Source organism: Fukomys damarensis, unplaced genomic scaffold, assembly GCF_012274545.1.
Source record: "Fukomys damarensis isolate Sample0158 unplaced genomic scaffold, DMR_v1.0_HiC HiC_scaffold_5, whole genome shotgun sequence".
In the NCBI taxonomy this organism is placed as follows: Eukaryota; Metazoa; Chordata; class Mammalia; order Rodentia; family Bathyergidae; genus Fukomys; species Fukomys damarensis.
The window spans coordinates 56406049-56418161 of NW_022900917.1; positions in this window are offsets into that span (position 1 = coordinate 56406049).

Genomic DNA, 12113 nt, shown 5'->3' on the forward strand with positions numbered 1-12113 from the left:
AAAGACCAAGAACCATCTACCCCTAGAAGACATCTCTGAGAAATAGAAATTTACTAGGGAAGCCTGGATACTAGTGATAAAGCTACCTAACAGAAGATCTATAGTTATATAACAACATCCAGCATAAAGCAGGATCTTGTATTCAGTGAGTTTCAATTTGGTAAAATAACTTTACAGTCAGGGAGAAAATTAAGAGAGATTGGGGGAAAACAGAGCAATAACTGAAGAGAAATATAGTAGAAGCAAGGCTGCAAGACAGGTTGATTGCCCAAGCTTTGGGAAACTGGAGCAGAGGACAGATTCTTGCACCCTGCAAAACTGTCTTTCACAATCAATGGAGAAATAAGATGCATCCATGACAAAGAAAAAAGAAATTCATGATCACCAAACCATTTTTGCAAACTGCTCTGAAAGATATTTTAAGAAGAGATAACAAAGATCATGATTTCAAGAACATTACTAGAAAGAAGCCACCAGGGAAGGATGACAATTAAACAGAAAGGAAACAGAGAGAAACAACAACAGAAAAATAATATAAGGATAAACCAATATATATCACTAATAACCATCAATGTAAATGATCTCAAATAATCAATTAAAATAAACAGATTGGCAGAATGGAATAAGATCCAACAATTTGCTGCACATAGGAGACACATTTAACTCAAGAAGAAATTAAGAGCCAGGCATGGTGACATACAGCTGTAATCCCAGCAGTCAGGAGGCTGAGGTAGAAGTATCTCTGTGAGTTTGAGACCAGTCTGCACTACATAGTGAGTTCCAGGTCAATCTCAACTACTCCCAAAAAAAAAAAAAAAAAAAAAAAAAAAAAAAAAGGAAAGAAAAGAAAAGAAATTCAGAGATTGAAAGTCAAAGGATGGAAAACAATACTTCATATGACAAGAACTTGGAAAAAAGTAAGAGTAACTGCTATATTTTGCAAAGTGAACCTCAAGGCAAGAGTGATCAAAAGAGATAAAGAAGGTCATTACATACTTGTTAATGGAAAACTCCAAGAAGACATACCAATCATAAATACCAGCACACCCAACTTCATAAAAGAAATACTAACAGACATAAAAATCTAATATTTAATATAATTAATTGTTATATAACTACAATATAACGTTCTTAAAATTCATTTGGAATCTGAAGAAACATTAGAATAACAAAAACAATTTCGGACAACAAAGGAAAGGTAAGGAGCATTATAGTCTCTCACTTGAAATTGTACTACAGATCTACTGTGATAAAAATAGCATTTTATGGGCAAAAAATACACCTGATGATCAATAGAAAAAAAATAGAAGATTCAGAAACAAATCGAGACATACTAATCCACATTATCTTTGACAAAGAGGCCAAACACCTTCACTGGATAAAAGGCAGCTACTTTAATAAGTGGTGCTAAAAAAATACTGGCTTTCCACATGCCAAAGACTAAAATTAGACTATCCACTAAACTAAAATCAAAACCGATCAAAAATCTAAATATTAAAACACAAACACTAAATCTTCTGGAATAGAGAAGAGGTGGAACTCTCAAAGACATAGGAGTAGGCAAAGATTTTATAAACAAAACCCATGGGAAGTATTACAAAGAATCGATAACTGGTACCTTATTTTTAAAAAACTTGCACAACAAAAGAAATCACAGAGTAAAGACAACCCACAGAATGGAAAAATTTTTTCCAGCTGTTTCTCAGACAAAAGAATATATAAAATACTGGAAAAGTCTACCCCTTGCCCACCAAACTTGGCCTGTGAGCAGCAGAGACCAGTGAGCACATGAGGAGACATTCCAATTCCCCTGCAACACCTCCCCAGCATTCCTCAAATTTTGGCCTCCTGGCTGTGCTCGTATCTTGATCCACATTGCAGAGAGTCATAAAGGCCATGTTCCTGAGATCCAGAAGATAAAGCAGAAGTGAACAGAAAGGGTCTTTCTCAGTCTACTTGGTGAAAATTGAAACCCACTGGAAAAGTGAAGAGAATCTCTGCAATAAAGGCACACCAGACCACTGTAGTTGGTAAGTTGGAGGGATCACCACCTCCCATGAAAATTTGGACTATCTTCAGGGGAAGAGCAGCTAGAACCTCACAGAGTTCAACCCTGCAGCAGGTCAGGGAGCCCAAATTAGAATTTCTATATCTAAAATACATGGCCATGCAGACAGAAATCAGCCTGAATCTCAGGGGTCTACTGCTGGCTTTCTAAGACAAATTGAATTAGATCTGCACAATGCTGCCCTCGTTGACTATTGTGACAACACAGACATAACCTGAAGGAGGCTCTTCATTTATATTTTTTATTTTCAAAATTGTTATTTTTCTCTAATTTTTAATTTTTATTTTTCCCACTCTTTTCAAATTTTTTTCTTATTTTTCTCTTTTATCCCCCCTTCTCTCCCTCTCCCACATTGTTCTTCATCTCCATTTTCATTCCTGTTCCTGCTCTAATTCAGATTTCTTCTTCCTTTTTCTTTTCTTCTCTCTTTTTCCTTCTCTCCATTGCCATTAGTTTCAAAGGAAAGTAAGTAAAATTTCTAGCTCCCCTATTGCTGTTAGTTTGTTCTATTCTTGTCTTTGTCCTTTCTTTCTGTCTTTCCCTCTTGTCTTCAACAATTTCCTAGAGTGGGTGTGATCTTCCTGTGTCCTCTCACCTCACTTCTACCCTTCCCCTATCCTTCTACCTATCTATCCCTTTCTGCCCAAAGCCTTCTAAGTCCCCATCCTGAAGGATAAAACTACTATATTGAAGAGTTTACTAAACATAAACATATTTTGGGTTCATCCTCAATTTTTATTTAATTCACATGGTTAAAGGTGATAGGTCAATGACTACCACAAATTGTCATTTTCTAACCTGTGCTGGGTGCTATGAAAGCATCCAAAAATACTTACAATAAGCAATATCAAATTGTAAACTCAGGAATTAAACCAAGGACAGTAACAACAACAAAAATAGAAATGAGAAGGCATTTAAAAAAGGAATAAATGCAGACTTCCAGCTCACCAAAGGCAAATTCTGGGGAAAATGAGGTGGGAAAGTCTGAGAATCAACCACCCAGACACTCTGAGCTGATAGGAAAGGAAGTTTCAAAACAGATGAATGAAGTGGTAGAAAAATTCAAAGCAGAAATAATTTTCCAGCTAACTACAGAGATGGTGAACAGAATGAAAGACATGATTAGATACTCTAGAACAGAAACAGAATAAAAAATTGATAAGTTCAGGACGGTGATAGAAGCCATGAATGTGCAGCACAGGAAAGAAATGGAAACAATGAATGCCCTATATAGGAAAGAAATTGAATCCAAGAAACAGATTCAAACAGATATCCAGGAGATTATTTTTAAAAATCTATTGAAAGTATACACAGCAGAATGAGCCAATAAGAAAACAGAATATCAGACATAGAAGACAGAGTGGTGGCCAGTGACCATAAAAAGAGATATCTTTAAAAAATAATAAGGGACCATGAGAAATCAGTCCAACAGCTCTTTGATAATGCAAAGAAGAATAATATAAGACTGATAGGAGTCTGAAAAAGCAGGAGAAAGTACAAATGACATAAAAAAAACTTCACAGAATTAATGACAGAAACCTTCCCAAACAGAGTGAAAGAATTTCACATACAAATAAGTGAGGCATATAGAACTCCAACTATGCATAATAAAAAAAAATCTATATAGACATATAATAATCAAGGTCCAACAAACCCAACAGAAAAAAGTACTATAAGCAGTTAGAGGAAAGAAACAAATCATATGCAAAGGAAAGCCCATCAAAATCACAGCAGACTTTTCAACACAAACCCTCAAGACAAGGAAAGCCTATAGTGAGTTATTTCAAGCCCTAAAAGAAAACAACCTCCAACAAAGACTGATGTATCCTGAAACTATCTTTCAAAATTGATGGTGAAATAAGATAATTTCATAACAAAAGTCATTCAGAACCAGAGTAGACCTAGAATAGCAAAAGCAAATTCTAGGCAACAGAGACATGGCAGGGGTACCACAATTCCCAGCTTAAAGTATACTGCAATAAATCCACTATGATTAAAAATAGCACTGTGTAATGAATGTAATTGTACTGTATACCTAAAATGTACCAATAAACTCAATAAAAGAAAAAAATAGCACTGTACTGCCAAAGAAACAGACCCTAGGATCAGTGGAATAGATTAGAAGATGCAGATACAACTCCAGACATACTCACCCACCTCATCTTTGAAAAGGAACCAACCATCCTCATTGGAATAAATATTGCCTCTTTAATAAATGGTGTTGGAAAAACTGGATTTCAACTTGCCAAACATTGAGCTAGACCCCTATCTTTTACCATGCACTAAACTAAAATCAAAGTGGATTAAAAATCTAAATATTAAAACAGAAAAACTAAATTTTCTGGAAGACAAGTTAGGTAGAACATTGATGACATTGGCATAGTAAAAGACTTTATGAACAAATCCTCAGTAGCACAGGAACTAGCCCAAAGAATCAACAAGTGGGATCTCATCTAATTAAGAAGCTTCTGCACTGTAAGAGGAAACCACCAAAAGATCTAAGAGACAACTTATAATGTGGAAAAAAATTTTTACCAACTGTTCCTCAGACAAGTGTCTACTATCTGGAATATATAAATAAATAAAAAACATCAAACCCCCCAAAATTTAAAGATCCAATTCAAAAATAGGCATCTGAGAGCCGGGGATTTGGCTGTGGTTCTGCCACCTGCCTCATCAGCGCAAGTAACCAAATTCAATCCCTAGCCCCCACCCCCCAAAGATGGGCATTTGAAATGATCAAACATTTCTAAGACAAAGAAGTGCCGGGGATCTAGCTCAGTGGTTCTCCTGCCTGCCTTGCAAGCACAAGGAACTACCTTTTTTTTTAAATTGAGTTTATTTGTACATTTTAGGGATACAGCACAGTTACATTCATTGTTGGGATCTTGTACCTCTACATGACAGGTCTTGGTTCTTGTTTTTTCCCCTTGTCCCTGCCCTCCCTTCACCCTCCTCCCCTCCCCATTTACAAACACTTTATTTCCATCTTTTCATTTTCTCACATTTTTTTTCTTTTCCCTTATTACCCTTCCCATATGCATCCCACCTTCCCTACACCTTTAGTCCTTTTCTTCCCATTTCACAATGTCAGTTATCTCATTAGGATCTTATGTACTATTACAGTTTATTCACCCAGAGAAACTATTTGGTATTTACAATGTGTGACTTATTTATTTCACTTAGGAGTAGATCCTCAATATGTATCCATTTTCCGATAAATGAATCTAATAAGGAACTACTTTTGATCCCTAGTACAAAAAAAATAAATAAATAAAAGATCAAAGGGCAAAAGGAAAGGAAGTTAAATCAGCAAATAAACATATGAAAAAATGTTCCACATCACTGGTCATTCGAGCGATGTAGATGAAAACAACACTGAGATTCCACCTCACCCCACAAAGAATGGCTGCTATCAAGAAATCAACCAATAACAAATGTTGGTGGGGTTGTGGGGAGAAAGGAACCCTTCTCCATTGTTGGTGGAAGTGCAGAATGGTGCAACCACTATGGAAATCAACATGGAGATACCTCAAAGAGCTTGGACTGGAGGTTCCATTTGACCCAGCCATCCCTCTGCTGGGTATCTTTCCAAGAGAACTAAAAGAATCATATCACAGAGATGTATGTGCACCCATGTTTATAGCGGCACAGTTTGTAATAGCTAAATCTTGGAAACAGCCTATTTCCCATTTGTTGGAGACTGGATAAAAAAGATGTGGTTTTTCTATAGAATGGAATACTACTCCCTCATAAATAATGAGAAGTTAGTCATTAATAGGAAAACAGATGCATATTGAGGTCATACTCTTAAGTGAAATAAATAAGTCACATATGTGTAAATACCAAAAGTTTCTCTGGTGTAAAAAACTATAATGGTACATAAGATCCTAATGGTATGATTGACAATGTGAAATACGAAGAAAAGGGCTTAAGGTGTAGGGAAAGTGGGAAGGGTAGGGGAAAGTAAATAAGGGAAAAGAAAATAAAAATATGAGAAAACAAAAAAATGGAAATAAAGTTTTTGTAAATAGGGAAGGGAGGAGGGGTGAGGGGAGAGCAAAGTATGGGGGAAAATGAGAACCAAGACCTGTCATGTAAAGGTACAAGTTCCCAATGATGAATGTAACTGCTCTGTATACCTAAAATGTATTGATAAATTCAATGAGGAAAAAAAAAGAAATCAACCAATAACAAATGCTGGCAGGGTTTGGGGGAGAAAGGAACCCTTCTTCATTGTCAGGTGGAGTGCAGACTTGTAAAATCACTGTGGTAATTCATATGGAGATATCCCAAACAATTAGGAATCGAAGTCTCATTTGACGCAGTTATTCATCTGGTGGGTATCTTCCCCAGAAAATTAAAAGAATCATACCACAGTGGTATATGCGTGCCCTTGTTTATAGTGGCATAGTTTGTAATAGCTAAAACTTGGAAACAGCCCAATTGCCCATCATTTGGAGAATGATTAGAGAAGATGTAGTTTTTGTATAAAATTGAGTACTACTCAGCCATAAAGAATGAAAAACTAGAGAGATTTGTAGCTAAGTGGATGCACACTGAGGCTATGCTCAGGTATTTACTTAAGAGTATGGCCTCAGTGTGCATCCACTTAGGTATAAATGTCTGTAGTTTATTATTCTTCATGACTTCATTTTATATATTAAAAACCCACATATTCTTTATCCATTCACCGATTTGCAGGCATTTGGGTTGCTTACTGGTTGTATGATGCTTTTAATTCTTTTGGAAAGACATCCAGCAGGGGAATATGTGGGTCAAATGGGATTTCTAATCCTCATTCTTTGAGTAATTTCCACAGTAGTTGCACCAGTCTACACTCCCACTAACAGTAGAGAATAATTCTTTTTTCCCCCACATCCCTGCCAGCATTTATTATTGGTTGATTTCTTGATAGCAGCCATTCTTTCTGAAGTGAGGTTCAATGTCAGCAGTTTTCATTTTCATCTCTTGAATGATCAGTAATGTTGATCATTTTTTCATTTTTATTTTGTTTCTATTTCTTTGAGAAACGTCTGCTCATTTCAGATGCCCATTTTTGGATTGGGTCTTTAAATTTGGGGGGGGTTCTGATATTTATGGGCCACTCAAGCAGGACTCATTGGTGTCACTGTTTTGTGTGTGGGTTTTTTTTGTTTTGTTTTGTTGTTGTTGTTGTTTTTGCCTTTATTTGAAATCTCCAATGGAGTTTATTTTTCTTATGTTTCCTCAAAAGTCTCACTATCTAAGACTTTTCCCTGGAAGAACAGAATCTAGGATTTCATTGTTCTTCATCATGTTGTAAGTTCAATATAGCAACAGAGGCTGAGAGATGAAGTACCAATGATGACCTGAGAGCACTAATTTTCATTATCCAAATATATTTTTTAAAATTTTGTTTGTTTGTTTTTTGAGACAGGGTCTCACTATGTAGTTGAGGCAGCTCTGGAACTCACTGTGTATCCAGGCTGGTCTCAAACTCACAGTGATCCTCCTGCCTCAGCCTCCTGAGTGCTGGGAATATAGGCATGCACCACGACGCCTGGCTCATGCATCATCCATATATAGACATATGTCTTTGAGGCTGTACTCCAAGTTCTTCCGTAGAGACTCTGGCCCCAAGCTGAATAGTATGCTGCTTTTTCATAAAGAGCAAGCTTTACACTGACTCTTAGCAGAGCTACAAATCACCTGAACACTGTGCTCAAAAACATCTGAGAAGAATTATAGACTGTACTTAATTTATTCAGTCTCTCTGCATATATTTTGCTCTCCTTAAAAGTTGGGTGTTGTGCTAGGATACTTGGAATTGGAAAGCCAATAAATATTACTAGAGTCTGCCAAACAAATTATCAATCATCTAGGCAAACTGCATAGGGAACAGTAAAAGGAATAAATAGATCTGAGTTAGGCTTGGTGTTCACCACTGGGTCTTCCTGGCCAAATGAAATGTTGCTTTCTCTATGATTCACACTCATCTTTACTCTGCAAGATTCCTCACCATTTATATTTAGATGTCTCCCCTCTGCCTCTGGGCCAAGCAAGTATAGGCATTAAACATTAATCTTGGACCTGTGCTCAGACCAGTGGAAACTGAATTAATAGTAGGATTAGTTGAATAAATGTTTCATGGTTTTTGTAGAATTGCTTGAAGTATGTATTGCTTCCAAGTTCAATTTTTAAATTTTAATTAGCTTGTGTTTGCAGTACATAATGTTTGGATTCCTCGTGGGGAGTTGGTACACATACATATACATCTTAATTTCTTTTATTGACACATTTCCTTCCCTCTTCCCTCTATTTCTTCATCTCTTCCCCTTGAGAAAAATGTATCTCCCTATTCCCTATTAGGTGTCTTTTAATTTGCCATTCATTTTAAATTTGGGATTCTCATATGAGAAATTTTAAGCTTGTGTGTCTGATTTATTTCACTTAACATTATTGCCTCAAGATGCATCTGTCTTTCTACAAATGACTCGTTTGTCTCTCTCAATAGCAGAGTAGCATTCCATTATGTATAAATACCATTTTCCTTTATCCATTGATGTTTTAATGGACATACAGGGTGCTTCTAAGATTTAGCCATCATCATGCTATAAACATAAGCAAGTACATAACTCTGTGATATAATGTCTTTTGCTCATTCAGGAAGACAGCTGTCAACAGAGACATTTCTAGTTTTAGTTTTTTTGAGAAATCTCCACAGTGATTTTCATGATGATTTTACTAATTTACATTCCCATCCACGAGGTCAACAAGTTAATTTTCCCCTCAACCTCACCTTCATTTATTACTATTTGATTTCTTGATGATGACCATTCTTCCTGGGGTAAGATGAAATCTCATTGTTGTTTTAATTTACATTTCCCTAATGGTGAGAGACGCATCACTTCATGTGTTTACTGGACATTTATACTTATTATTTTGTGAAATGTCTATTCATTTTACTTCCTCATCTTTGATATGGTCTTTTATTTTCAGAGGTCTAATTTTGATAAAATAAAATAACATGGTATTCACACAAAAACAGATATGAGGACTAATGGAATAGAATAGAGGATGCAGAAACTATTTAACTAGTTATCTTTGAAAAAGAGGTCAAAAACATGCACTGGAGGAAAGACAGCCTCTATAATAAATGATGTTGAGAAACTGACATTCCACATACAGATTAAATCTAGACCCATACATCTCAGCATGTACTAAACTAAAATCAAAATGAATCAAAGAACTAAGTGTTAAAACAGAGGCACTTAATCAGCTGGTAGATAAAATAAGCAAATTTTGTGAAGCCATGAGTGTAGGTAAGGACTTTCTGAACAGGAAATAGTGCCATGATTGCACAGGAAATAGTACCATGAATCAACAGATGGGCTCATGGTCCACGTCTTAATAAAACTTCTGCACTGCAAAAGAAACAACTAACAGAGTTAAAAGGCATGTACAGAATGAGAAAAATTTTCACTATTTCTCACGCAAAGAACTGAGATCTAGAATACATAAAAACTTTTAAAAATTAGACCCTCCAAAATAACCTTAATTTTAAAATCAGGCTCACTTACCAAATACAGTTAGCTCTACATATCCATGGGTTTCACACCTAAGGACACAGAAAACCATAAATCAAAAATATTTTTTACAAATTATGTACTACTACAAATATTAACAAGAGGAATTAGGCAAGAAAGAAATAAAAGAAATATGTATAAGAAAGGAAAAAGTCAAATCACCATGATCTACAGATGACATGACTCTTTACTTACAATACCTCGAAAATTCCACCCAAAGACTCCAAGAATTAATAACCAAATTCAGTGATGTAACTGGATACAAAATTAACACACACACACACACACACACACACACACACCAAAGCATACTTGTATACCAATAATAAACTCAATGAAAAAGAAATTATGAAAAATAATATTCATAATAACACCAATAAAAGCTAAATACTTAGAAATTATCATAAGGAAATGAAAGACCTATACAATGAAAATTATAGTACTCTGAAAAAGGAAATCATATCAAACATTACCAATCAAAATATCAACAGCATTCTTCACAGAACTGGCGAAAACAATCCTAAAATTTATGTGGAACAAAAAGAGACCCAGAAAAGCAAAAATGATCCTGGATAATAAGAGCAAAATGGGAGACACAAGGCTTAAAATTATATTACAAAGCTACAGTGATAACAGCATGGTATTCACACAAAGAATCATGAGGACCAAGAGAATGGAACAAAACAGAGGATATAGAAACAACCTGAAGCACATCCAACTATTTGATCTTTGATAAAGGGGCCAAAGTATACATTGGAGGAAGGATAGCCTCTTAAATAAGTGATAAAAGAAAAACTGGCTAACCACCTGTAGAAAAGTGAATTTAGACCTATATTTCACACTATGTACTAAGCTAAAATAAAAAAGGATCAAAGAACTAAATGTTAAAGTGGAAACATTTAACCTGCCAAATATGAAAACTCAAATTCAGAGGGGTAGGCAAGAACTTCATGTACAGAATCACAGTTGCACAAGAAATAGCATCTAGAATCAATAAATGTGATCATATCAAATAAAAAAGTTTCTGTACAACAAAGAAAACAACCAACAGAATAAAAAGGCAATGTACAGGATGAGAAAAAATTTTTATCAGCTATCCCTCACACAGAGGACTACTATTTGAAATAGATAAAGAAGCTGGGCATGGTGGTGCACACCTATAATCCCAGCACTCAGAGGGTGAGGCAGGAGGATCTCTGTGAGTTCGAGACCAGCCTGGGCTACATAGTGAGCTCCAGATCAGTCTCAACTACATAGTGAGACCCTGTCACACACACAAAAAAATACCCACTCAATATGGATGTCAGAAATTTTTCTTCACAATCACTCTCAGTTATGTAGGAGAAGATAAATCAAAGCAAAAGATAACACAGGAAGTCTGCAAAAATTTCATTGTATGGTATATCTCTCTCTTTGCTGAACCAGATAGGAAATGCCATATAACAAGAGGAGGAAGAAATAAATAGTGTAAATCACTATTATTACAGTAATAGTACAATCCCTTCTGAAGTAACCTAGATGACAAGAGAATAATAGCATTCACTTAAAATTCATACAACTTATAAATGGAAAATATAGAAATAACATTTAGCATTTTCTGCTTATTTAAAGAAATACTAAAGCAAAATAAAAGATAGATAATAGGAAAAATGAGGATAGATCTTTTGAAAAGCATAGTGGACCAAGAAATGGAGCGGGGGGACTGGATAAAAAATAATTAAGATGTGTTAGATACATGTACCAACTCCCCATTAAGAATGTTATCTTTAAATAGTGCAAACATGTACTAATAAAAAATTAAAACTATTTAAAAGAATACTAACAAACCTAATTGTTAATTTATGAGGCTGAGTAGTGACAAAACACCAAGTACACAGCATCTACCCTGTCTCTAGTCACTGTTTTTAAGTTCCTCAACAGCTCACACACATCAGTATAGTAGTCTCTCTGTTACATGGCTCTTCTACCTCCTTTCCAGTGATTCTTCATCCCTCTTCAGATAAGAAAATATCCTCCTGCCCAAAGGATACTCCTTCAACATGAAGCACAGAACAATAGAAGAAATATGGTGGGCTGGTATTCTAGTAATCCTTGATTACTTAGACAGACTTCAGGAAACTCCAAATTGGATCTTGAAAGTCTTCCAAAGTCCATGTGTTAGGTTTGGTCCTCACAGGGCATTATTGGGAGGTGGTGGAACTTTATTTATTTATTTGTTTATTTATTTTATTTTTCTTTTTATTGAGTTTATTGGTACAATCTAGGTATACAATAGTTACACTCATTACTGGGATCCTGTACCTTCACATGACAGGTCTTGGTTCTCGTTTTTTTTTCCCTTGCCCCTGCCCTCCCTTCACCTCCTCCCCCCTCCCCATTTATAAACACTTTATTTCCATTTTTTCATTTTCTCATATTTTTTTCTCTTCGGTTGTTCCCTTTCCCCTACTCTTCTCACTGTCCCTACACCTTTAGCC